The following is a 26,870-nucleotide window of genomic DNA, read 5'->3' on the forward strand; positions in this document are numbered from 1 at the left end:
CATCTTGTTGTTGTCCTTTTAATGCTACTGTCATAATGTTTGTATTCCATAATCCTATTTTTTAAAATGTATTTATTTTAGTTGTTTGAAAATTGTGTATCCCGTGTTTTCCATGCCAAAGCAAATGCCACATCTTTATTTGTTTGAGATGCGTATGCATGTTTAAAAAAAAAAAATGGATGACCTCTACTCTGTGCTGATTAGTGTTATCGAGACTTGGCCATTTCTTCCTGAGTTGATACCCTTCACATGCCTGATCTTGTCTGATCTCGGAAGCTAAGCAGGGTCAGGCATGGTTAGTACTTGGATGGGAGACCGCCTGGGAATACCGGGTGCTGTAGGCTTCTACCATAGTCTTTCGAGACTGAAGGTTGCCAACCATCTCCCTATACTGAACACTATCTCCTGATCTTGTCTGATCTCGGAAGCTAAGCAGGGTCAGGCCTGGTTAGTACTTGGATGGGAGACCGCCTGGGAATACTGGGTGCTGTAGGCTTCTACCATAGTCTTTCGAGACTGAAGGTTGCCAACCATTGATAATATTCAGCCATGTTGGCATCCAGCCAGAGAAATTCTTGGCTGAAGACTCGCTTATCACCATTTTAAAAATTCTTTTATTGCTGCCTGCATTTATGAAATGCATTTACACAATAGCATCATAAACCAATCACTATTCAGAGAGGTTCTTTCTCTTGCAAGAGCTGTGTGGGGTCCAGAATGCTCATGAGCAAGAGACGGTTGAACTTATCAGTGGGTGAGGTGTTGCAGCAAACTGTGCATAACCTGTTGTATGTTGTTTTGTCCTGTGTTATTGAGGTTTTCGGCTGAAATCACAGCTGCACAGGGCACTGAATAAGACTGGCACTTTGGCACATGGAAAGGGGATATTTAACCCTTTCCTCTTAGATTGAGATGCCTTTTCCTAAGGTGGCTGCTAGCCTCAGGAGATAAGTTTCCTCTTGTCTTGCACTCTGGTCCTGATTCTGATCTGCCCTCCTGCTGTTGTTACTTATACTAAAACGCAATTACAGGTTGCTCCTCGGTATCCCAAGGAGATCCGTTTTAGGAATTCCCGCAGATTCCAAAACCTTGTTGTTGGCAACCTTCAGTCTCGAAAGACTATGGTATCACGCTCTGAATGGTGGTTCTGGAACAGCGTCTAGTGTGGCTGAAAAGGCCGATTCGGGAGTGACAATCCCTTCCACACCGGGAGCAAGTGCAGTCTGTCCCTGGTCTGTTTCCCTGGCTATGGGCCTTCCTTCTTTGCCTCTTTGCCTCAGTCAGTTGGCTAAGTGTCTCTTCAAACTGGGAAAGACAAATGCTGCACAGCCTGCCTCTAAGCAGGCCGCTCAGAGGCCAGGGTTTCCCACCTGTTGGGGTCCACTCCTAAGGCCTTCAGATCCCTCTTGCAGATGTCCTTGTATCACAGCTGTGGTCTACCTGTAGGGCGCTTTCCCTGCACAAGTTCTCCATAGAGGAGATCCTTTGGAATCCGGCCATCATCCATTCTGATACCAAAACCTACGGATTCTCATTCTCATACCATTCTCATACCAAAACCTACAGATAATGGAATCCATGGGGAAGACTGAAAACCAGAAGTGCCTTTTGGGGACCTCTAGGAGGCCCTTTGAGGCTGTCTGAGGCATGGGTAGACTGCAGGACTTTTCTGGTTGTGTCTGGGAGGTACAGTGGAGCCCTCCTGACATGGGTCAGAATCCACCTTGAGTCAAATATGTGGGTCCCGAACTTGCAGATAAAAACGGCAGACCCTTATATCTGTGGGTCAAACCATGCATTTAACATAGCTTGTAGTTTGATCCGTCCTCTCCTCTTAATGTGTTTTGTTCTCACAACAAATGGATGAAATTGATTTGGCTGAGAGTGAGGGTTTGATTCAAAGATATGGGGGTCAGTGCTGCCCTGAAAGACTCCTGTATGAACTAAGGCAGTGGTTCTCAAACTTTTAGCACTGGGACCCACTTTTTAGAATGAGAATCTGTCAGGACCCACCAGACGTGATGTCATGACCGGAAGTGACATCATCAAGCAGGAAAACTTTTAACAATCCTAGGCTGCAATCCTACCCACACTTACCCAGGAGTAAGTCCCATTGTAAAAACATATATACAGTAGCCTGTTTAAAGTACAGAGCTGTGTCAGTTCCCAAAATGCAGTCACATAGCACGGTAGCATCAAGTCTAATATATGAAAAATAAAATATTGAAATGAATGGGGACCCACCTGATATTGATTCACGACCCACCTAGTGGGACCAGACCCACAGTTTGAGAAACAATGAGTTAAGGCTTCTGTGACCGGAATTGTTGCTGAAAGAGAGCATTTTTCTGTTTCTCAGGCCACATTTCAGAAGTCTGAAAATTGGCAGAATAGGTGCCTTTAAGAAAGTTGGAAATATACAAGCAGGTGATGAATCTGGTGGGGAGGTAATTGGGGTTGGGAGTAGCCCAGCAGTTAGTTCACTGAAAAAGCCTGACTATATAAATCCTTATTTTTTGTGTTTAGGGAGGAAGCTCTGTGTGCTTACCTTTGGTTTTAGGGCTCCTTTGAATTTTTGACTAGGATGCTTGTTGTATCCTATATGTTGCACAATGAATATCTATCAGTGGCTGCAAAGAAAAATTAAAAAGGTGAGGAGAAGTTTCAAGGAACCGAAGGGGGAAAATCCCAATTGTCCAACGTGTGTGGGTTTTGCCATCTCACACCTGGCACTTGGAGTCCTGTGTGTGCTAGATTGTGGCTATAACGCCATTTTCAACCACTGTGCCGTGGCACACCGGTGTGCCGCGAATGGTCCCCAGGTATGCCATGGGAATTTGGGAGAGGGTCATTTATCAATAGGACCTTTGGGGACGTGACCCCCCATTGACAGCACAGTGTGCCTTGTCAATTGTCGAAAAGCTGATGGTGTGCCTTGACCATTTTGGTGCCTTGCCAGTGTGCCACGAGATGAAAAAGCTTGAAAATCACTATTATAATGGGTCGATACAGTCGGCACTGCAACCATCATTCACTTCAGGGTCTGGAGAACTAGAAAGTGAGCTCTCCAGGAGGGAGAATGAGAAGGGCAAATTCTTTCTTTTTTCAGTTGTTCTCTCTTTCTGCCCCTAACAAAATATTCTTGTTTCTCCTGCCATGGCAGGATATATTGAGATTCCCCCCCCCCCCCGCTTGATGCTGTCTAATAGTATTATGTTGATTCAGAAAATTAAATATAGTAGATGTTTTCTGGAAGCATTTCAAAGGAGATCATCCCATCATAAGCACAGCTGCCTTGAACTGGAAGCTCTTTCTTGTTTTCTGCTTCTGAAAAATTCAGCACTCTTGACAGGTACCGTGGTGGATATATTAAAAACAAGCAGAACTGCATCTTAACTCGTACTATAACAACCCAATCGTGTCATCGTTGCCCTCCCCCACTGGTGCCCCATGGCAAAAATCCCTTTTCCCCCCTGTAAGCTCCTGCTCTGCAGCGGGTCTCCTTGGTCCTGCACCAGCTGGCAGACCGTGATTTCACTGGCGCAAGTCCAAAGAGTGAAAGGAATCAAGGAAGCTGCTGCCAGAGAGGATAGGATCTGGCACACCCCATTCCTTCAGGATCCACCCCTTCCTATAGTCTCCTCGCTCCCATTCCCCCTCTGTCCAGTTTTACTCTCTCCCCACCCCCTCCAGTTGCCTCCTTACCTGCTGCAGCGGGTGGCCATCAGACATGCTCAGAGGTCTTTGGCCTTCTCACCAGCACATGCTGCTTGGTGCACTTCTAGAGCATGCTTTACGTGAGGTTAGGCTGGTGACACACTGAGTCTAGCAGGGTAGATCGTGAAGGTTTAATACGATGAAATGTCAATTGCATAAATAGTCTTTCCTTGCAGTTATGTTCAATTTCCTGATCACAGAAAATGACAATTTCCTGGTGATGGTGAAAGTCTGATCATGCCCACCTGAAGTTTCTAACCCTCTAGGATTGGCTGGAATTTCTAGCAGTGGGCGTAGATAGCGTAAGAACATAAGAAGAGCCCTGTAGGATTAGGCCAAAGGCCCATTTCGTACATCTTCCTGTATCTTACAGTGGCCAACCAGATGCCTCAGCGAGCGCATAAGGCAACAAGATACCTGTTTGCTGGTGCCACTCCCTTGCACCTGGTATTCTGACATAGCCTACTTCTAAAATCATGAGGTTGAATATACCCCTCATGACTTGTAATCTGCAATGGGCTTATCCTCCAGAAAATGTGTCCAGTCTCCTTTTTAAAGGCATTCAGGTCAGGTGCCATCACCACATCCTGTGGCAAGGAGTTCCATAGACTAATCACACACTGGGTAAAGAAATATTTTCTTTTGTCTGTTCTAACTCTCCTGACACTCCATTTTAGTGCATGTCTCATTCTGGTGTTGTGTGAGAGGGAAAAGAACATCCCTAAATCCACTTCCATCCCCTGCATAGTTTTGTATGTCTCAATCATGCCCCCACCCCGAGATTCCTTTTTTCTAGACTGAAGAGACCCAAATGCTACAGTCTTCCTTCATAAGGTAGGTGCCCCAGCCCAGTAATCATTTTGTTTGCTCTCTTCTGTGGTTCTCAAATACTGGAGGTTTCAGCATGATCTCTTTGTCTTAATGATGTTTCATCACGCTGGAAAAAGAAGTCTCCAGGGACAGTTTCTGTCAGAGCTTGCAACACTCCTCCACCGTTTCACCATTATATATCTATGGAAAAATAGTTTTCCCCAAAAGCATGGTGCTTACTATTTGTTCCCTATATATATATACTGTTATCTCACGGGCACCTGTTGCTAATTTCTGCACCAGTGTGCAAGCACAGTTTGGGAAAATAATGTGGATATACAATCGTGCAGAGTGTTATTTTTCTGGCTGCTTCTTAAAGTGTTTAACACACCCACGTATCCCCGAGGAGCATGATGGCATTTCATAATTTGTCCTTAGCCGTTTGCTCTTATCTCTGCCGCCCCAGTCCTGGAGGTCTTCAGAATCGGCGGTCCATCTCCGTCAAGCCCAAAGTAGTTATCTTGTGTTTTATGATGCGATCTTATCATACTGCTGTCTTGATGCTCTTTTCTGCTCAACCTTTCATCCATCAATGACAGTTTAGACACCAGCCACCGGCAGAGTAATGGCAGGACGATGTACTAAGTGGGGCTTAAAGCTGCTTTTAAGTCTCACACCTTGTTTCCCAGATAGTACATTCTTTCCAGCAGGTTATTTCTGGAGGGCAAAAACATTTGAAATTACACTGAAAAGCCTCAGCATCCTGCACTCTTCCCCCCTCCCCAACCCCACAACGAGGAGATGTGGCGAAGAGATGGCTAGACGGTCCAGGTGAAGAAAATAAGAGGTGACATTTTAAAATCTTGCTCTCTTCATTGTGCAGTTTAAAAGGAGGCAGAAGGCAAGGCGGTTTCTGCTATTTATTAAGTGTCAAGAGTGACCTTCACATCTGTAGCTGAAACATTCCCGTGCCTTAGAATCCCATTATTTTAATAGCCACAAACATTATTTAGTGTGTTTCGTCACCTTGGCAAAAACAGGATGGTGATGTCTCACATCTGTGCAAATGGTTCCATACCCGAAGAGAGTGCAGTGCTTTTTGAAGCAACAGCAGCAGCGGAATTAGTACTGTTGCTTTTTTTCTTCTTGTTCAGTGTTGTCGTACCCGGAACGACAAATCCTGAAAAGAATTTAGATTTGGGCATCTTTAAGTTCTGGCTTGATTAATACAGTGGGTCCTCGTTACCTGCAAGGAATCTGTTTCAGGATACCTAATTCTGGTGATGATTAAATCCACGGGAGAGCCACACAGTGCCACAATTGGAAGCTATGCTTGGCCCTCCAAAGGTCATGTACTGCCTCATCACTTCCTTGGAAGCCTCCCAGACACAATTAGAAGGCTGAGCCAGCCAACCAAAACTGCTTTCCAGCTGTGTCGGGGAAGTCTTCTGGTGCATGGAAAGGTTGGGTGCAGCCTCCTTACACCTCAAAAGACTCAATCAATCCCGGCTTATTCTGGGAAATCCCCTGAGATTGTCCAACTGCAGGCTCATCATGCACGGATATTCAGATCATATACTTTGTACATGTGTGCCTCACTTAATGATGGGGATATGTTCTTCAATTCCTGTTGTTAAGCGGTTAGGTTGTTAAGTGAACATTCAGCCCAATCTAGTGCCTTTGTTGTGTAAGCAGAAACTCCCTGCCAGACTCTTGCTGACTGCACAGGCTACTAGAGACTTTGTCTTTTCTTTGCAGTAAGAGCCTCTTCTTTGTTGTGTAAACAGACACTCTGCTGCAGGATATGGGAGACCTGACTGCCTCATTAAGAGCCTCATTGACCAGCATCATATATGCAGTCCATTGTTACGCGGGAGGTCGTTAAGCGACACACTCCTGTATACGTATTCCAAGAGTGCAGAATTTGGCTCACTTAAAAGTTTCTTCTTTCTGCTTGTTTTCTAAGTTTCTAGCCCTTTATGTGGAAGTGCATATGTTTGGAATGTGAATAATTTCTGTTGTTAACAGCGGAACAGTCTCTGGGTTGCATGGAAAATATAGGTTGAAGACGTTTATCTCTACAGCTCTTCACCAATTTAAAAAAAAATACTCAAAATGGTTCTAGCCTTGTGGTGAGTAGAGAGAACCTTTCTAATATGTCATGAAAAGGATCCTGGGAAAATCAAGACAAGGTGATTTCACAAGCCAAAGGGCAGAGGCACCCAAAGTGTGTGTTGTGACCCTTGAGGCAGCAATTTTCAATCTTTTTCATCTCAAGGCTCCCTGAGAAGGGGCTAAAATTGTCAAGGCACTCCATCAGTTTTTTGACAATTGACAAGGCACACCATGCTGCTGGTGGGGGCGGGGGCTCACATCCCAATGGCTCTACTAATATGTAAGCCTCCCCTAAACTCCCATGGCACACCTGCAGACCATTTGCTGCACACTAATGTGCTGTGCCACAGTGGTTGAACACCACTGCCTTAAGGCATTGCGATGTACTCATCTGGGTGTTGCGGGGTGCCTGCCACGTGTAGCGACACTGCAGTGCGGCCCTACAAACCGCAGTCGGAGGCTCGGCGGGCAGAGCTCCTGTGCTTTTGTTTTGTCTTCCCATCTGCCCTGAGCCACTGTTTGTTAGGGATGCATCTGGTCTCCCAGCCCAGAAGTGGTGATGATGTAATTGCCTCCTTGCATTGTCATGTCAGTGCCACTTCCTTCCGGGTGCCAAGGAGTCACCACAGAGGTAATTTTGGGAAGCACTGCCAAAGACTAACAGGAAGCCTTGGAGAGAATGTCTTTTGCAAGGCACTATTACAGAATGAACAAGCCAGTATGTAAACAGACTCATCCTTTCTCTTTTGGGAGGTTGCTTTTGCCAACGGTTGCAGAGAAGACAACAGAGACTCAAATGTGCCTTTGTTCCAGGTGCTGTGTGATCGGGCTAGAGAGACAGCAGTCAGCTGCTGTTCTGTGTAACCCTATGCAAATATTTGGTTGGCTTGCAGACATGTCCAGTCTTTGCACACACGTCTGTGTGAAGTCTGATCTTTTCTGCTACCCCTAGACCAGTGGTTTTCACACATTCAGCACTGGGACCCACTTTTTAGAATGAGAATCTATCAGGACCTACTGGAAGTGACGTCATGACTGGAAGTGACATCATCAAGCAGGAAAATTTTTAACTATCCTAGGCTGCAGTCCTACCCATACTTACTCAGGAGTAAGTCCCATTGACTATCATTGTTAAAAGAACATACATAGCAGCTTGTTCAAAGTACAAGTCTGTAACATTTCCCTAAATGCACATACGATGGTAGCATAAAGACTAATATATTAAAAATAAAATATTGAAATGAATGGGGACCCACCTGAAGTTGTCTCGTGGCCCACCTAGCGGGTCCTGACCCACTGTTTGAGAAACACTGCCCTAGACCATCTTTCTTAGACATGACCTGGCATCTTGCTTGAAATCAGTCTCTGCCATTTTAGGCTGATGCTTGCTTCACCTGCATGGGCAGATCTGAGACCGGGGGTAGATTGGAGGGTATGTGGTTCCCTCTTTATGCAGGAGGTTGGACTAGCTGATCTCTGATCTTATGACTTCCATAATTCTCTGCCTTGCAGATTTGGAAATCCAGTCCCAAGCCACTTCAAAAGCGTTCCTGCAAGCAAGGCTTTGATCTGGTAGGTTTGGATTGGAGAAGCCTTAATCTCCCCAGCCAATATAGTATCCTTTATATTTTTCTTTCCTTATGTGCCTCCACATTTGCTTCCCTTGTAATGTTTTTTTTCTTGTTTAACCTAGCCGAATTCAAAAGAAAGAAAGAAACCACCCATTAAAAAACCAACAAAGAAGGAATAGACCCAAATACAATTTAAACCTCTCCCTCTCTTTTTTTTCGCCTTTTCGTCTGCTTCAGAAACCAAGCAAATACCAAATTAAACCCTCCAAGAGCCTGGCTGCTATCCAGAATCCTTCTAGTAGTAGTAGTAGTAGTAGTAGTAGTAGTAGTAGTAGTAACTTTATTGTCATTGTGCTACAGCACAACGAAATTTATGCACCTTTGAGATACAAGCATATACTACAATACACTACATACTGTACACAATACAGTATACTACATTGTATACACTACAATATACTACAATTCCAACAATCACAATCTACACAGTCACCCACGCATTCTATACAACATGCATCATAATATAAAAACAGTATAACAGACCATAATGCCCAGGAGCGTGGTAACAATTATATTGCCTTATTCAACGTAATTATGGCTGTGGGATAAAAACTGTTCAGGAGTCGTGTGGTGCTGCTCTAATAGTTCTGTATCATCTACCCGAAGGCAACAGTTCAAAGAACTTAGGAGCTTCTAGAAAAAGAAACATTGATAAAATCAACATCTGCCTCGTACAACGAGATCGCTGAAGGAAGAGATGGCCCTGTTGCTTGCCTCTGCCTAATGCAGGTTATATTTGAAACTGGTTTTCTAAAATTACAGCTCTCAGCTTCTTGCTGTTGAGGCAACTTGGCCAAACTACATGATGTGAAGAGGGTTTTGCCCACTGGCTTTGTACAGCAAACAATTTCTGCGAGCAAAAGTATAACTTTTCTCTCTCCTTCCTGTTTTTCAAAGAGAGCATACAAGGGAGTTGAGTTCTTCCTTTGGTATGGAAACCATTGGTGATTTCAGGAAACGTGGTCAGAGTTTGGTTTCAGCGGCTGCAAAAAGTGTGTAATTTAGAATTTGAACATTTTCCTTTGTAAAAGTGTATTTTGGGTCACAGAGGTTGTTTTTGTGTTTTGTATCTCAGTAGTGTCCTAGCCTCATATTTCATCTGTGGGCTAGCGCCAACGTTTTTCGGTGGAGGCATTAGTAGACAGGCAGCCCAATCTTAACCTGCACTGTATCCTGCACAGGTTAGGAGGTGGCTGGAGGGCAATTTCAGGTAAGGGGATATTTTTCTCCTTTTTTCCCCCGTACTGAGCCCCTGCCACCCCTTTCGGTTTCAATTTCACCCCTTTTGGGTATAATCAGATCTGGGCCAGCAAAATCACTGGTGAGCAGCCCACGTCCCTTGGGCCAGGGACGGGGCTTAGGATTCAACCCAGGCTATTGTGGCCAGTCTGACCCCCTCCCAGGCTCTATTTGCCTCCCAGACCACTCTACCCCCCCCCCCACCCAAAAACACATTCTGGTTTTTGAAATCCTGGAAAAAGAGTACAGGCGTTCGTTGTTCAACAACTGTTCACTTAACGACGGACCGCATATATGACGGTGGTCAAAGCACAATAAAGATGCTCTTAATGAGGCAGTTGTGTCTCCCATTGCCTGCAGCAGAGGGTCTGTTTACACAGCAGAGAGGCTCTTCATGCAAAGAAGAGGCAATCTATCTCCAGTAGCCTGTGCAGCCAGCTAGTGTCTGGCAGGGAGTGTGTTTACACAACAAAGGCAATAGATTGGACTGAATGTTCACTTAATAACCTAATCGCATAACAACAGGGATTGGAAAATGTATCCTTGTTGTTAAGTGGTGCACATCTGTAATCAACCTGCTTTCTCTTACTAAGTAATAGGATTTTGGGGGGGGCAAGGAGATTTCATTGTGTTGTTACAATCTAGCCTCTGCTAAGATGAGTTCATAATTGATATGGTAGTAGCATTTCTGTGTATGGTAGATAAAAACAGGATAGGTGTTTAATGTGGCGTGTATGTGTTCACGGAGACATGTGTTGGCGAGTCACGACAACCTGGCTTGTGTTTGCTGCATGTTAAAAAAAAAAAAGCATCACGGTATCCACAAGCAGCAAGGTGTAAATTGACTCCACTCATGATGCTTATTCCTGGGACATGCGCTTTCCATCTGTCCTGGCGATATCCAAATTCTGAGGTTGGAACGAGAAAGGCAGGTGTTGGTTTCCTCTAATGATATCCAGGTGGAGCTACCACCGTGTGTTGTCTGGTGGGAGGTTTTTAAAGAGTGCTTGGAAACAGCAATTGATCTAAGATGCAACTGATGAATGGGAGCAGTCATATGGAACATCTCACCAGTTTTGGAAACAGCTGTTTTGACTTCCAGGGACCCAAAAGGTTTTTAAAACCTTTTAGGGATTGGAATCCAGGTCTCAGAAGGACCTCTTTCTCCCATGCGAACCTACTGAACCATTGCAGTCCATCCTGGAGCTCTCTGCTTGACCAAACCTCGTGAACCTCTTCTCCAAAGAGGTTCGTCTGGAGCCAAATTCAGTTGCCTGTCTCTCTCTCCCCCCCCCCCCATTTATCCATCTCTTTTTAAAATGTCTTTAAATGTTTAGCTGTCAGTTCTGTGGGATGGTATTGCTCTATTCTTTCTGTTTTTTTGTATTTTGATTGTGTTATTTTAACAGCTTTTAATTTAGAAGCTGTGTTGGGAATCGTGGAATTGAAAGTTGGGACCCCGCTGTTCTTCATAATATTGCTACTTATTTTAACATGGGCAGATTTGATTTTGTGGCACATCAGGACACTTTTGACTGGGACTTTTGATACGAGAAACTGGAGCTGAAGTTGTCACAAGGGCTTTGAAATGGTTCTCCACAACATCCCAAGTTGTGGAGGATCGCCATGTTAAGTTCTTGAAGGCTAGTTTGTGTTGTTTTTTAAACTACAATTCTGAGAAAGCCAGGTCTCAAATATACAGTATATAGTAGTATGTGTATTACTGAAAATGAATTAGTTCAACTGGAGCCCAATCCTATGCATGTTTACTCAGAAGCAAGTTTCATTATACTATATGGGGCTTACTTCCAGGTAAGCATGGATAGAATTACAGCCTTAGAGTCCAATCCTGTGGTCTGTGGCACGGCTCACCTGGGTTCCATGGCTCAGGGGTTTCCTGGACAGCCTGGCTGCGGAACGGGAGCTGGGGGCGTGGCCAGGGGCATGGGGGAGGCGTTTTGGGGAGGGGGGAGGCATGCCGGGGGCAGGCGGGAGGTGTGTCGGGGGGGAGGGAGAGAGGCAATCAACGGAGCTGTGCTCTGCAGGATCCAGGTCGCCCGTGCAGGGCTGTGCGCCCTACACAAACGCCTTTACTTTAGCGCCAACCTTTTGGTCAACGCTAAAGAGAGTAGCCCCATTGTGGGGCTGCTTCCCTTACTCGGGGGAAGGGACGAATGTCCTCTTCTCCCGAGGTACCTCCCGTGGTAGCGAAGGAGGTACAGGCACAGGGGCTTACTCCTGGGTAAGTGTGGATAGGATTGCAGCCTTTGGGATGTTTGGGGATTTTTTTTTTAAATGGCAACAGCTTGGGAGGGTTAGGAGGGTTCTTCTTTATTTAAATATACTTTTAAACTTGTACTTATTGTGACCTTTTAATTTACTTAGGGCAAAATCCTAACAGGTCTACTCAGGAGTAAGTCCTATTTTGTTCAATGGGGCTTATTCTCAGGAAAGTGTGGTTAGGATTACAGCCTTGATTACAACCTTGATTACAACCTAGGATTACAAAATTGATTTGCATGGGGGATGTTAAATTTTCCTGCTTGATGATGTCATTTCAGACTATGACATCACTTTCAGGATAATGACATCACTTCCAGTGGGTCCCAACAGATTGTCATTCTGAAAAGTGAGTCCCTGTGCTACAAAGTTTGTGAACCACCCTGGAAGGGTACTGTAGAATCTTCCTGTATTTCTTAAATAGTTCAGAATACTGAATTGTTTCTGCTCATCTTCTCTGCAGGTGAGCTTGACCAAACTTATCTATCATGTTTAAATTGATGTTTAAGCGAATTAAGCTGCAAGGAAGATATATTTCAGAGATTAATTTTAACTAAGGAAATGCTTCAAACTGCAATAAGAATTTAGCCATTTGGAGAAATAATAGAGTCTCTGGAAGTTCCTCCTTTGAAGTTTCTAATAAAAGGTTAGATAAGCATCTTGATAATATTTTTGAAGCAAAGGAAATGAATTTGCATGTGTGTGTGTTTTTTTAAGGTGGTAACAAGAAGAATGGCTTTATATTGTTGTTGGTTATTATTTTCTCCCAGATGCCAAGGTAGAACAGTATATGCAAAGTTGCCAAGTTTAAGTTTTCGTAGCTGTAGGAATGCAGTTACTTTTGGGCCCTTCCTGTGGGCTAGTGATTTCCCACCCTTTTCATCTCATGGCACACTGACAAGGTGCTACAAATGTCATGGCACACCATCAGTTCTTGACAATTGACAAGGCACACTCCACTGCCAGTGGCAGGCTTTGCTGAGCCACGTGCAGTCTCCAACTTCATCTCCTCTGGCTCTGGTCTTAACTGCAAGTAAACACATTCTGTACTGTAAATCCACAGCCTGCCTTTGGGCTTCCAGAAGCATTAGACATTGTTTGAATCAAGGGCACGGTAGAGACTGTTTCATTCAGCACTGGTGAGTTCAGCCCGATAGGCCTTTGTTGAGAGGCTGCAGAGTTTGCCAGCAAAAGTGCAGAAACAGCTGTTTTTTTAGCAGTGTTCGAAGATTGCGCTTCTGTTTGTAAACCTCAGTGGACAATTGGAAAGCATGCTTGGATCTCTGGCTGTGGGCAACGCACGCTTGTGACGTCCACTGCTTGCTGCCGAGAATCGGGAAGGATATATTCTCTGATCACTGTTGTTATGCAATTAGGTCATTAAGTGAACATTCAATTCAATCTATTGCCTTTGCTGTGTAAGCAGAAACTCCCTGCCAGACACTAGCTGGCTGCACAGGCTACTGGAGATAGATTGCTTCTTCTTTGCATTAAGAGGCTCTCTCTTGTATAAACAGACACTCTGCTGCAGGCTGTGGGAGACATAATTGCCTCATTAAGAGCATCTTTATTGTGCTTTGACCACTGTTATATTTGTGGTCTGTTGTTAAGTGAACGGTTGTTAAGCAGCGCATGCCTGTATTGAGATCCTGCCTCTCCCCTGCACAGGATAGGTGCTCAGGGCAGCACACAATATATTAAAAATAATTAAGTGATTACATGGTGTAGCAAAATTTGAACAATTTTGTGTTTACCTGAATATATTCATATTTCTTTATTAATTTTGATGCGAGGATTTCAAAAATGCCACTATTTTTGGCATAGCCCCAATAGTTATTAGTTGGCAACCTTCAGTCTCGAAAAACTATGGTATCACGCTCTGAAAGGTGGTTCTGGAACAGCGTCTAGTGTGGCTGAAAAGGCCGATTCGGGAGTGACAATCCCTTCCACACTGGGAGCAAGTGCAGTCTGTCCCTGGCCTGTCTCCCTGGCTATGGGCCTTCCTTCTTTGCCTCTTAGCCTCAGACTGTTGGCCAAGTGTCTCTTCAAACTGGGAAAGGCCATGTTGCACAGCCTGCCTCCAAGCGGGCCGCTCAGAGGCCAGGGTTTCCCACTTGTTGAGGTCCACTCCTAAGGCCTTCAGATCCCTCTTGCAGATGTCCTTGTATCGCAGCTGTGGTCTACCTGTAGGGCGCTTTCCTTGCACGAGTTCTCCATAGAGGAGATCCTTTGGGATCCGGCCATCATCCATCATAGTTATGCTACTCAGAATTCTATCCAACTGTATAATAAGATGTATATTACAATACATTAGGCCAGTGTGTCTCAAACTGTTTAGTACAGGGACCAATTTTTTAATATGACAGTCTGTTGGGACTCACCAGAAGTGATGCCATTAACCTGTGATGGTTAAGTGATGTCATGGCTGGAAGTGACATCATTAATTTAGGCTTCAAACCTAAACCACAGGCAGCCAAAGGTTCCATTACACAGTGTGCTTGTGCTGTGATTTTGCATAGCTCGGAATTCAAACATTCCAACTTGGAAGTCAAAGCAGAATTCAGAATTGGATCCTTCCCCCACCACATTGACCCACCATTTCCCATCTTCCCAGCTATTCAAGGCAAAGTACCATGCCTTTCTCCCACCAGGAGTCTGCCCTGCCCAACAGCTCTGTGCCCTATATTTTCATTGGTGACTGAGCAAGGCGCAGCAGGACCTCTCTGAAAATGGCTTGTGACATGTCTAGTGTGTCCCGACCCACAGTTTGAGAAATGCAGCGTTAGACAATAGGATTAATGGAAACACAAAATGTAAGATAACTTAAAAAGTTTTACTGGTACAAAAGAAAACTAAGATTATTGTTGGAATCAGCACCTCTGTATTGTATAAGAAACAGTAAAAATTCAACTTAAAACAATTTTTGTGTTATGCAGTGTTACAAAAAACGAGAACACATTAAGGGCGCAATCCTAACCAACTTTCCAGCACTGGCATAACTGTGCCAATGGGGCATGTGTTGCATCCTGCAGTTGGGTGGCACTCATGGAGGCCTCCTCAAGGTATGGCAATGTTTGTTCTCTTACCTCAAAGTTGCATTGCTCTTATGTTGGTGCTGGAAAGTAGGTTAAGACTGAGCCCTAAGTAGCATAAAGCATTGAGCACTGCCCTGCACATGCCCGATCTTATCTGATCTTGGAAGCTAAGCAGGGTCAGGCCTGGTTAGTACTTGGATGGGAGACCGCCTGGGAATACCAGGTGCTGTAGGCTTATACCATAGTCTTTCGAGACTGAAGGTTGACAACCAAGGGGAAAAATATCAAAACAGCATAGCTAAGAAGATGCATAACAAAGGGTTAAAGGCATAGAAATATTTTCACTCAGAAGTGATAAAGCCAGCCTGTTCCCTCCAGGGCAAGGGGTTCAGCAGCCTGAGTGTCACATAGAACCAGTGAAGCCCTACTGCAAAGCACACTACTACCAGTGGTGGGACATGCAAGAAAACTTTCTGTTGATCTCAGGGCAGTTGGGCAGTTTTGTGCATGGGGAGACGGCCTTTCAGTGGGTGTGCACCAGTGGTTTCAATAGGGGTGTGTGAACCAAACTGGGTGACACCATTGGGGGTGACACCAAAAGCTCCAGAGCCCAGGTCTACTCACTTGGTAGACCTGGCCACCCCGTCTGACTTTTTCCTCTGTGAACTCAGCTCTACCCATCTCTGGTGCCCATGTCTAGTCAGCGTCTCAAGGTGGAGCCCAGGTCTCCCTGCCCCAAAGACCTGGCCTCCCTGTCAGCCCAGGCTCTGCCTTTCTCTCTCTGAAAAGCCAGGTCTACCCAATGGGAACAACAACAACAACAACAACAACAACAGCAACAACAGTATTTATATACCGCTTTTCAACTAAAAGTTCACAAAGCGGTTTACAGAGAAAATCAAATATCTAATGGCTCCCTGTCCCAAAAGGGCTCACAATCTAAAAAGATGCAACACCAGCAGACAGCCACTAGAAAAGACACTGCTGGGGTGAGGTGGGCCAGTTACTCTCCCCCTGCTAAATAAATGGGAGGGTGGGAGATGGCCGGCCAGGCAGATCGGGCATACCCAGAGCTCCAGAGGTGGACACATTCCATGGGAGTCACACCCTGAGTTATCGCACTGGGTGATACGAACCCTAATGATGCCCCTTATGTATACAGAACAATGTCTTCGTGTATGTTAGACCCTGAGCAATGTCTGTCTGTCTGTCTGTCTGTCTGTCTCTCTCTCTCTCTCTCTCTCTCTCTCTCTCTGTATAGCTTTCTATATATATAGAAAACTATATATATTGCTTTCAGAGCGGTGATGCTTTCTCCCCCCAATTTTTATATTCTGGGAGGCACAGCATACCTGGTCTTGATCAGTATTGCTTGACCCAGAAATATCCTCTTTGTTTTGTTACTTTTCCCCCCTCACTTTTCCTATAGGGATGTAGACAGACACCAACGGTGAGATCTATGTGACACTGCTTGATCTAATGGATTTTCATTTTATGATTTAATGCTTCTGCTCAGTTTGCTTTCACCGGATTTTTTGAAGTTTTCCAAGACAGAATGTTAAGGGGCTGTTTGATCTTTGAAGTGTTCCCAGGGCTATTATCCCCCCCCCCCCCCAATACCAATTCTCTACTGCTCACCTCTTCCAGCAAGATAGATGAGTGGTAATGTCTACAGACAAATTAGGAAATGTCAGTTAGAGGCCATAACACAGTAAACTCAAATTAGAATTAAGTGGGATCTTTTTCTCTCCTAAATAGAAAACGCAATTTCTGTTTCTATTAGAAATGTGAAATAACAGTCTGCTGAATTGCTCACATTGATGCTGGTTGGAAGAAAATGAGCAGAAAAAAAATGGTTAATTTTTTGTTCCCCAGAACTGTGCGCTTCAGAGATGACTTATCCTTTCTGTTAGTCTGACCAATTAAACATATAAGGCAGTGTTTCTCAAACTGTGGGTCGGGACCCACTATGTGGGTCACGAGCCAATTTCAGGTGAGTCCCAATTCATTTCAATATTTTATTTTTAATATATTAGACTTGATGCCACCATAGTATGTGACTGCGTTTGGGGAAGTGTTACAGACCTGTACATTTAACAAGCTACTATGTATAGGCTTTTAACAATGATAGTAAATGGGACTTAATCCTGGGTAGGATTGCAGTTTAGGATTATTAAAAATTTTCCTGCTTGATGATGTCGCTTCCAGTCATGACATCACTTCTGGTGGGTCCTGACAGATTCTCATTCTGAAAAGTGGGTCCCAGTGCTAAATGTGTGAGAATTACTGATATAAGGAATTACTTAGTGAGTTAAAAAGAAGAAACTGGGAATATCCAACATGCCAACTCGTTGTCACAATTTAGCAAGACTACAACTGAACCCAGAGCAGTCCTGTGTGGATGAAGGGATATCTTTATGCAGGTCAGAAGAGCATGGCTGGTTAGTGCTCCCCACTGAGTTACATGGGATTAATTCTGCAGGTTCCAGCTGCCAACAGCAGCTGTTCCCAAACTTACTCTGGTCATGGCACCTTTCTTTCATGGTGGTCCCTTCTTTCTGGCTCTTTCAGATGCTGCCCTCTTATATAATAATAATAATAATAACAACAGGTATTTATATACCGCCTTTCTTGGTCTTTATTCAAGACTTTATTCAAGGCGGTTTACATAGGCAGGCTTGTTTAAATCCCTTTTTAAATAGGGATTTTTACAATTGAAAGAAGGTTCTATCTTTCAAGAACCACTACATTCAGGTGTTTCATTCCGATCTGGCTTCACATTCTGGCCTCCATCCTCTCACGCTCAGAGCAGATGGAATTGCTCGGCTTCAGCTTGTCAGCTGCTCCAAGGTCGCACGGTGCCGGTGGCCTCGAACTGCCGACCTTGTGGATGTTATCTTCAGGCAGACGGAGGCTCTACCCTCTAGACCAGACCTCCTGCTCTTGGATTGCGCAAGGTCTCATGTGATTCAGGATGGTGGCGCCTGGGCGAGTCGGGAAGAAGGGACCTCCAAGGACATCCCACAGCATCCCTGTGAGTTTACTGCAGCACCCTCAGGTGCCACGGTACACAGTTCATACCTAGATGAAGTGGGTTTCTTTCAACAAGGCTAACGTACAGAGTGCATCACATCGAATGTAGTGCTTGTGTCCATTTATCCAAGTATACTGTGCTCATGTTCAAACTCATGAATGTGCTGTAGTAAGGGTGTAATGGGGCAGGGCAGGGAGGGAGCTCTTGGTGGGCAGATTGGGCTCTGGAGGGGGGGACGGGATTGGTGGCAACAGTGAACACCATATCCCAGTGATTTTCAACCTTTTTCATCTCACGGCACACTGACAAGTCACCAAAACGGTCAAGGCACACCACCAGGTTTTTGACAATTGACATGGCACACCATGCTGCCAGTGGGGGCTCACATCTCCCATTGGCCCTATTAATAAATGACCTTCCCCCAAATTCCTGTGGCACACCTGAAGACCAGTCGTGGCACAAAAGTGTGCCACGGCACAGTGGTTGAAAATGGCTGCCATATCCTATCCCCCTTCCCGGGCCCGATCCACCGTCACGAGGCGATTCAAGCTTGTGCCAACAATTTAGCAGGCATGTGTCCGAGTCGCCCCATTGTGGCAGCTGGAGTTTACACCAGGGCAAGGTGGCGAATGTCCCCTTAGATTGAGGAGCCCGCCAAAGTTGCAACTTCTCCCATAGGATGCAGCGGAGCCCATTCTGGTGCCGCTGCATCAGTGTAGGGGAGGTTGAACGGGACTGGGCTGCGAGTTAGCTCCCCAAAGTTAGTAAGTTCTACTTGCTAGGTTGTGCTATCAAAAGAAACTTCTGACGTATTGACGAAGTGGAATCCTCCTCTTGCCTATGTTTGCCTATGGAAAGCAGAGGGTCTACTTCTGAGTAAAAAGGGTTGCAGATATCTCATCTCTCTGCTGTGAATTGAATTGCTCGCTCCCAGTTATGTGTTATGGGTTGTATGTTGTACGTGGAGCTTCTGGCTTAACACACCAGACACCTTAAAGGTGGATTTGATTCCTGGTTCTCCTGCAGTGGTTCCCAATCTTTTTCACTTGCATATCCCTTGGCAGCCCATTTCCATAAACTGTACCCTTCCTTTTAACAAAATGTTTGTAATTAATAATACAAGCCCTCATCTCCTCTATATGAAAGCCCAGACTTCATGTATTCATCACAGTGTTTTCTCTTTTTATCTGTTTGAGGAACAGAAGACTCTGCCTTTGCACTGTTTTGCACCAGAAGTGTGCTGAGAAATTCTGGGTGATTGATCACTTTCCATATTGTGTTTCAGCTTTTTTACTGTGCTGGTCTTCAATCACAGGTTCATACATGAATTGATGACCAAAAACTAGCTATTGGTGGGGCTTTCACAGCCAACTAGCTACCTCCCTTCCTGCCTTGCTGGTCTTTGCAAGGCATTCCTGTCTTGCAAGGCATTCTGGAGCACGGTCTGCCTTTTTCTGCCATTCTTTTTCAAGTACCCCTAAAGGTCCTCTTGAGTGTCCTTGTGAGTACTAGAATACTAGGTTGGGAACCACTGTTTTACTGGTATGTAGTTTACAGTGCACTTACTCTGATAGTGTTTACAAAAAAGGTGGTGAAGACCAGAATTTAAAAAAGAATAAAAATGTATCTTATGATCTTTTACTGTGTTTTTAATAAATTAGAGACTACAGTTCTTAGGTAACAATTAGTGGTAGGTTATTTTTCAGGATCTGGCCTTGGGTAAAATCAGACAAAACTATAGTCAGACACCTCCCTAAGTAACCCCCGACTTATCTGAGGGTCACAGAAAATTCCATGATTGTTGGCTCAAAGCCTGCCCTCGACTTATCTGTGGGGTCGACTTATGGGGGGTGTCTGCGGTGTTTGAAAATAAGTTGACTATTGCATGTTAGTTAGTCTGTGGAACTCCTTGCCACAGGATGCGTTGATGGCATCTGGCTTTGATGCCTTTAAAAGTGAATTGGACAAATTTCTGGAGGTTTCAAGCCATGAAGTGTATGTGCAAACTCCTGATTTTAGAAGTGGGTTACTCTGAATACCAGATGCAAAGGATGGCACCAGGATGCAGGTCTCTTGTTGTCTGGTGTGCTCCCTGGGGCATTTGGTGAGCCACTGTGAGATACAGGAAACTGGACTAGATAGACCTATGGCCTGATCCAGCAGGGCTGTTCTTATGTTAACTTAAGGCCCAATCCTATCCAACTTTCTAGCACCTATGCAGCCGTGCCAATTGGGTGTGCATTACATCTTGTAGTGGGGAGGCAGTTATAAAGCCCTCCACGAGTTAAGGAAGCATTTGTTCCCTTGTCTCTGGACTGCATCGTGGCTGCATTGGTGCTAGAAAGTTGGATAGGATAGGGCCCTTATGCCCTAAATACTTCATTAGACATTTAGTCCAAGTGAATTTAAATATGGACTTTATTTGCAGATATTTTTCTTTGTTGAGATACTACACCATCACCCCACTTTTTTCTATATTAACATTGGATCCCAGGAAAAACTTAGAATCTCTTATTAATTTCATTACCTCTTCTAATGATAATCTTAAATCAGTTAGGTATTAAAATCATCTCTATTTTACATGGTTAATTTTTAATCTTAATGTAATGAATTTTCCCCACTCCTTGCCACAGGATGCATTGATGTACCCAGGAAATTCTTCACTAATTCTTCACTAATTGCAAAATAGTATTGCTGAGAATGATAATCTCTGCCTCTTTTTTTTTTTTTTCTTACGCTAATATGTTTTGATCTGACACCATTAATGTCTGTAGTGGCTCATTGAAAGGACATAAATTGTTCATATCCACTGAATAAAGTAAATAAAGCTTTTGATGGAAGTTTTCAAAACAAGGAGGTAGGCAGGCTCTGAATTCTCTGAAGAGGCTTGAAAGGTTGAGATTAATCCTTGAAAGGTTGAGATCACCTGTTTTGTACTGCTTCCACCTCCACAAGGAATCTGTTTGATGTCCTCCTTTGGTGGCATGCCTTTAGAAGATCAAAACGTACTACGAACATGTTAGTAGACCTATAAACAATAAGCAGGCCCGGTTGACCCAAGGAGCAAAGATTGCTTGGAAACAGATGACATCTTTCCGTTTGCTTGCTCAATTGTTTAATTTATTGAATTTTTATCCTACCTAACAATGATGGCTTACAACTTCAAAACAATAAACAAAGACAGTGAAACACTGAGAGAGAGCATCAAATAATTTTTAAAAACATTACATTGCCAGTCTTAAGGCCCTCCAAGAAGTCTGCAAAGAGAGAGCCATTCTTAGTCCCAAGGGGAGGGATTGAGGTGCCACTACTGAGAAGACCCTATCCAAGCCACCATCACACTCATCTACATTAATGGCAGCACGGTTAAAAGGACCCCCCTTCGATGACCTCAAAAGAAGGGTCAGATTGTACAGAAGGTGGCAGTCCTTCAAATTCCCTGGTTCCGAGCTTGTGGAGGGTCTTTAAAGTCAAAATGCGCACCTTGAATTGTTCCCAGAAATGAAGTGTCAGCTGGAGTAGCCACCAGCCTGGGTGAATCAAACCGATGAACCCCTGAAACCACTTAGGGAACCAAATGCACCCTACCAAACATATGTTGGGTATGCCATTACCTAGCACTCAGTGGGAGAAAGTTACCTGAGGAAATCTCTCTTGGGTCACCTCAGAGCCAGTCAGGAAGGTTTGCCTTTGTCAGCTCCACCCTACAGCAAACCCGTGCTGGGCTGACCGAGTACGGGCAGGAGCTCCCAGCAAGCAAGTATTCGGTCAAGAAGCTTCAGCTAGTGTAGGCAGTACAGTCTGCTTGTCCGGACTAAAGCTGCACTCCTCTTTCACTTTTCTGTGCTGGTTTCATCTTTGTTTGAGGCTTCATCATCCATTTTGATGTTGCTTTGATCCATGTCTTCATCTGAGTCATCCAACCCCCTGTTGGCCATCAGATGTCAACTCCACAAAGCCCAATACCTAACTCAGAGGTTCCAAAAGTCTTTGTCATGGCACCCCATGATGTCATGGTGCACTCACAGGGGTAGCACGAATCTTCTTCCCAGCTCGCCAGACCAACAATGTATGAGATCTCGTGAGAGTAGCCAGGATCTTGCATGATTTTGGCCCAGTCTTGCTCTATTCTTGCGAGATCTTGTGTTTTTCTTGCAATATTTTGTGCTGTGTCAGCCCAGGAATTGGGAAGAAGAGGCTGTGTGATGCTGCATGGGGACCCTGTGAGTACAAAGGGCACCACAGCCCCTGTGAATTTGGGAACCGCTACCCTAATCCATCACTACTCTGCACTATCACTGTCAGCGAATTGTTTACAGAACTCGTCCTTCGGTGGCAAGAGCTGGCATTTGTGCCAGGGGTCATTTCTGTGCCTTGCTTTAATTATCAACCTGGGTCCTCCTCCATATTGCAACACTGAAGTGATCAACGACATACTGAGATGGTGTTTTTGTGGAATGCACCTTGCCATGCTAAACACAAGCCAGGCTGTGTTATCGTTCCGTTGCATTGATGTTAGCCATTGGCCGTAAAAATGCAAAAGGGTTTCGCAGGGGAGAACACAATCGCAGCAATAAAACCAGCAGTGGGAGAGATTAGAAGCCATCCCCGACACAGAGCTTTAGGGCAGCCAGTAATAATGTCTCCAAATATTCAACTTGCAATCAGCAATTACAGGCATCCAAAAATGTTTGTCCACATATCTCAGCCACCAAGGCAAATGTCACCGCTGTTCAATTGATCTCTTGTTGTTGTTCTAGCAAGCATGGTTATTAATTTTGTTTGGTTTTATCCCACATGGTAAGATTCTTTTTTTGTTTTTAAGGCAGTGTTGAGAGATAAAAATTCTGGGGGGCAATATTTACCCACTACTGTGGAAGCTGGTTCCCATAAGAACATAAGAAGAGCCCTGCTGGATCAGGCCAAAGGCCCATCTAGTCCAGCTTCCTGTATCTCACAGCGGCCCACCAAATGTCTTAGGCAGTCACTAAGGCAGTCACATAACACCAGAACCAGGGGACATCCACTAAAATTGAGTGTTGGGAGAGTTAGAACAGACAAAAGAAAGTATTTCTTTACTCAGCGTGTGGTTGGTCTGTGGAACTCTTTGCCACAGGATGTGGTGATGGCGACTGGCCTGGACGCCTTTAAAAGGATTGGACAAGTTTCTGGAGGAAAGATCCATTACGGGGTACAAGCCATGATGTGTATGCGCAACCTCCTGATTTTAGAAATGGGTTATGTCAGAATGCCAGATGCAAGGGAGGGCATCAGGATGCAGGTCTCTTGTTATCAGGTGTGCTCCCTGGGGCATTTGGTGGGCCGCTGTGAGATACAGGAAGCTGGACTAGATGGGCCTATGGCCCGATCCAGTGGGGCTGTTCTTATGTTCTTAACTACAGTTCCCAGAATGCCTTGCAGGTCTCTTGTTATCTGGTGTGCTCCTTAGGGCATTTGGTGGGCCGCTGTGAGATCTAGGAAGCTGGACTAGATGGGCCTATGGCCTGATCCAGTGGGGCTGTTCTTATGTTCTTAACTACAGTTCCCAGAATGCCTTGCAGGTCTCTTGTTATCTGGTGTGCTCCTTGGGGCGTTTGGTGGGCAGCTGTGAGATACAGGAAGCTGGACTAGATGGGCCTATGGCCTGATCCAGTGGGGCTGTTCTTATGTTCTTAACTACAATTCCCAGAAAGCCTTGCAGGTCTCTTGTTGTCTGGTGTGCTCCCTGGGGCATTTGATGGGCCGCTGTGAGATACAGGAAGCTGGACTAGATGGGCCTATGGCCTGATCCAGCTGGGCTCTTCTTATGTTCTTATGTTCAATCGTAAGGGCAGGACAACAAATTATGATGTGCTGCTCATCTTTACAAATGCCCCTCCAGGCCAATTTTTGTTATTTTCTGCCACTTTTTCCCAACCGGTCTATATATAGAACCAGGATAACCTGGATGGGCAACAGTGGCTTCCAGGAAGGGTGCTTCTTGTTTTCTTTGTAAATGCTATTTTTTGGGGGGTGGGTGGGTGGGGGGCGGGAGTGTGCACTGAGCATATGTATGTCCTTCCACTCTAATTCTTTTAGCTGTCTAGCTAAATGCTATGGCTGCTGTTTTAAATGCCATGTGCAGACCATTTGGTGGTACAGCAGGGGGATGCTGTTGAGTTTTGAAGGGAGAGGGTGAGGTTGTGTTTTTGCCCCAGAGTAGTTCTTAAAATGAAGGGCCTGCAAAGAATGCTTACTTGTTCAGAAACCCCATAGGTTGTGTTAATGGGAAACACAGCATTTGTTAAGTCCTTTGTTATGACCAGTAATTCACTTCCTTCATTACACTGAATGAACACTGGCCCAGTGGTTTATTCAGTGGTGTAGCTAATAATCGTGTAGCCCGGTGCTGAGCTTAAAATGATGCTCCAGAAATTGCATCAAACCTGAGCTTTTAAAAACGTGAAAATGGGGGAAAAAATCTACTTCCCCCCCCCCAGCAGATTGCTCTGCTGTCCCCCTTTGCCAGCCAGTGGTGTAGCTAAGGCATCTGCTACCGGGGGGGGGGGGGGTCAAAGAAGATTTTGTAGCATGCTGTATCATAATTGGCTCTTGGAACCATCAGTCTCATCGGTCAGTTTTGAGTTAAGAAAATCCAGTTTTTGTTACATAATGGAGTTTTGTTTTTATTTTCTGGTTATTTGGCTATAACTTTGGATAGAATACAGATGTTTTGATGTGGTTTGTTTCACTGCATTCTGCATTAAATTCTGCATTGAATAGTATATAGCATGATGGTGGTATTAAAAAATATCAAGGTTTTCACAATTTTGGCCACCTGTGTCAAGCTCAGGTTGTTGCCCCCCCCCAAAGCTTGTCGCCTGGTGCAAATTGCTACCCCCTGCATCCCCTTAGCTGTGCCACTGGGTCTATTGGAGTAGCAGAATCTACCGTTCCACAATGTGAATGATCAATTTCAGGGGGTGTCCCATGGGCCAGATTCATCCCATGGAAGCTCTTCTATCTGCTGTATGAAACCAGTTTGGCACTCCTAATCTATTTCAATCTACTGCAAGGTTTGCAGTATTTATACAGGTTGGACTTTGGTATCTACAGGGGATCCATTCCTGGACCTGTGACAGATGCCAGAGCTCACAAATATTAAATCCACAGGTTGCGGTCCCATAGGACCACTGGATACAACCGGAACCTTGTTCCGGTAGCATCCTGAGCTATTCTGAGGCCTATAGAGGCTGTGTGCAGCCTCTATGGGCTCAGAAAGGCCCCTGGAAGCGTTGGAAGGGTACTTCAATGAGTTTCCAATGAGATTCCAATTACATCTGAGAGGCCTCTGTGTCCTCCAGCAGTGGGTTTGGAACCTGCGGTGGGTTAAATCTGCGGCTACTGAATCTGCAGGTTAAGAGGTTCCAACTGTGTACATATATTGATAAAGCTAGTATCGGTATACATCTGTAATGTACTGAACATTACATATATGTATACCTGAATGTATACCTGAATGTATTGAATATAAAAATCTAAGGTGTGCAGATATTCTGTTTGTGGTCTCTACAACTACCAGGGCAACACCTCTGCTGATGATCTTTCACCTGACACTCTTGAACACCTCTGGGAAAACAAATCCAATTAAATTTCTCTCCAAGATGCACTTTGGCCCTGGTTCCAGCACCACACCCAGGCTCATTAGATCTCATTAGTTGCTGAAAATACAGTGACGATTTTGTAATTGTCAGTGGCAGCCTTTGCTTAACTGTGCTTAACCTTCAGGCAGGAAAAAAAAATGAGGGCATGTTCAGTATCTATAGTCTCTGGTTCCATCTGCTTTTAAAAATTTGTGTGTGGCTTTTGGTCAATGCATTTTTTTGCAGGAACAGACTTGTAAATAAGGTTGTTTTTATTGGCAGGGAGGAAAGCAGTTTGAGAGCAACAGAAGAAGTCCCTCGAGGCTGGATGGGGTTGGGCATCTTGAGTACATTTCCTACTACTGACCCCAAATTACCTCTCCTGTTTTGGAATTTGAAATACACAGTTTCTACCTCTCTGAGGGTCTGCTGAACCAATGCCAAAAACATTCAAAACTGCTTATTATTATTTTTTCCCCAGTTGAATTTGAAGAGGGAAGTGCCAGAGATCCTTGGAGTTTGCTTTCTAGTGCTTTCTGTGCTTGTGGTAGGGATGTAATCAACACTGTTGACTGATATACATTTTCAAGACACATCACGAACCAGAGGGCAGCATGTCACGCATTTAGTTTTCAATATACAGTGGGCAAACGCATCAGACCAGTTGTTCATTGGTTGCTACAGCAAGTGTTAATTTCAGAAGATCTACGTATATTTTGCTGACAGTCAAAAGTCTTGCAGTGCCAGGTCATCTCCTGCCTCCCTGTTCCTGGTTTTAGAGGTACAAAGGTGCAGTGGGTTGTGCTTTTGCGCTGTCAGAGTTGCGGTGGTGAGAGGTGCATCATGGAAATGGCAAATGGAAAAGGTGCAGAAGAGTGCGACCAAAATGCTTACTGGGCTGGGGCACCTCCCTTACGAGAAAAGGCTACAGCGTTTGGGGCTCTTAAGTCTAGAAAGAAGGTGTCTTAGTGGGGGACCATGATTGAGACATACAAAATGATACCGGGGGTGGATAGATTGGAGAGAGGGATGTTCTTTTTCCCTCTCACACAACACCAGAACCAGGGGACATCCACTAAAATTGAGTGTCGGGAGAGTTAGGACAGACAAAAGGAAATATTTCTTTACCCAGCACATGATTCATCTGTGGAACCCCTTGCCACAGGATGTGGCCTAGATGCCTTTAAAAGGGGTCTGGACAAATTTCTGGAGGTGAAGTCCATCACAGGTTACAAGCCGTGGTGGGTATGTACAATTTCCTGAATTTAGAAGTGGGCTACCTCAGAATGCCAGGTGCAAGGGAGGGCACCAGGATGCAGGTCTCTTGTTGTCGTGTGTGCTCCCTGAAGCATCCGGTGGGCCACTGTGAGATACAGGAAGCTGGACT

At 44.8% G+C, this 26,870-nt stretch overlaps 1 protein-coding gene and 1 pseudogene across 5 annotated transcripts in view; both read left to right on the forward strand.

The window, feature by feature from the left end:
• The window catches only part of ARVCF (ARVCF delta catenin family member), a 752,684-nt gene that overhangs the window by 454,528 nt on the left and 271,286 nt on the right, over positions 1-26,870 (forward strand). The gene's annotated exons all lie outside the window — the stretch shown is intronic.
• LOC136634941 (5S ribosomal RNA) lies at positions 14,947-15,062 on the forward strand (annotated as a pseudogene).

The sequence above is a fragment of the Tiliqua scincoides genome, chromosome 14 (genome assembly GCF_035046505.1).
Source record: "Tiliqua scincoides isolate rTilSci1 chromosome 14, rTilSci1.hap2, whole genome shotgun sequence".
In the NCBI taxonomy this organism is placed as follows: domain Eukaryota; kingdom Metazoa; phylum Chordata; class Lepidosauria; order Squamata; family Scincidae; genus Tiliqua; species Tiliqua scincoides.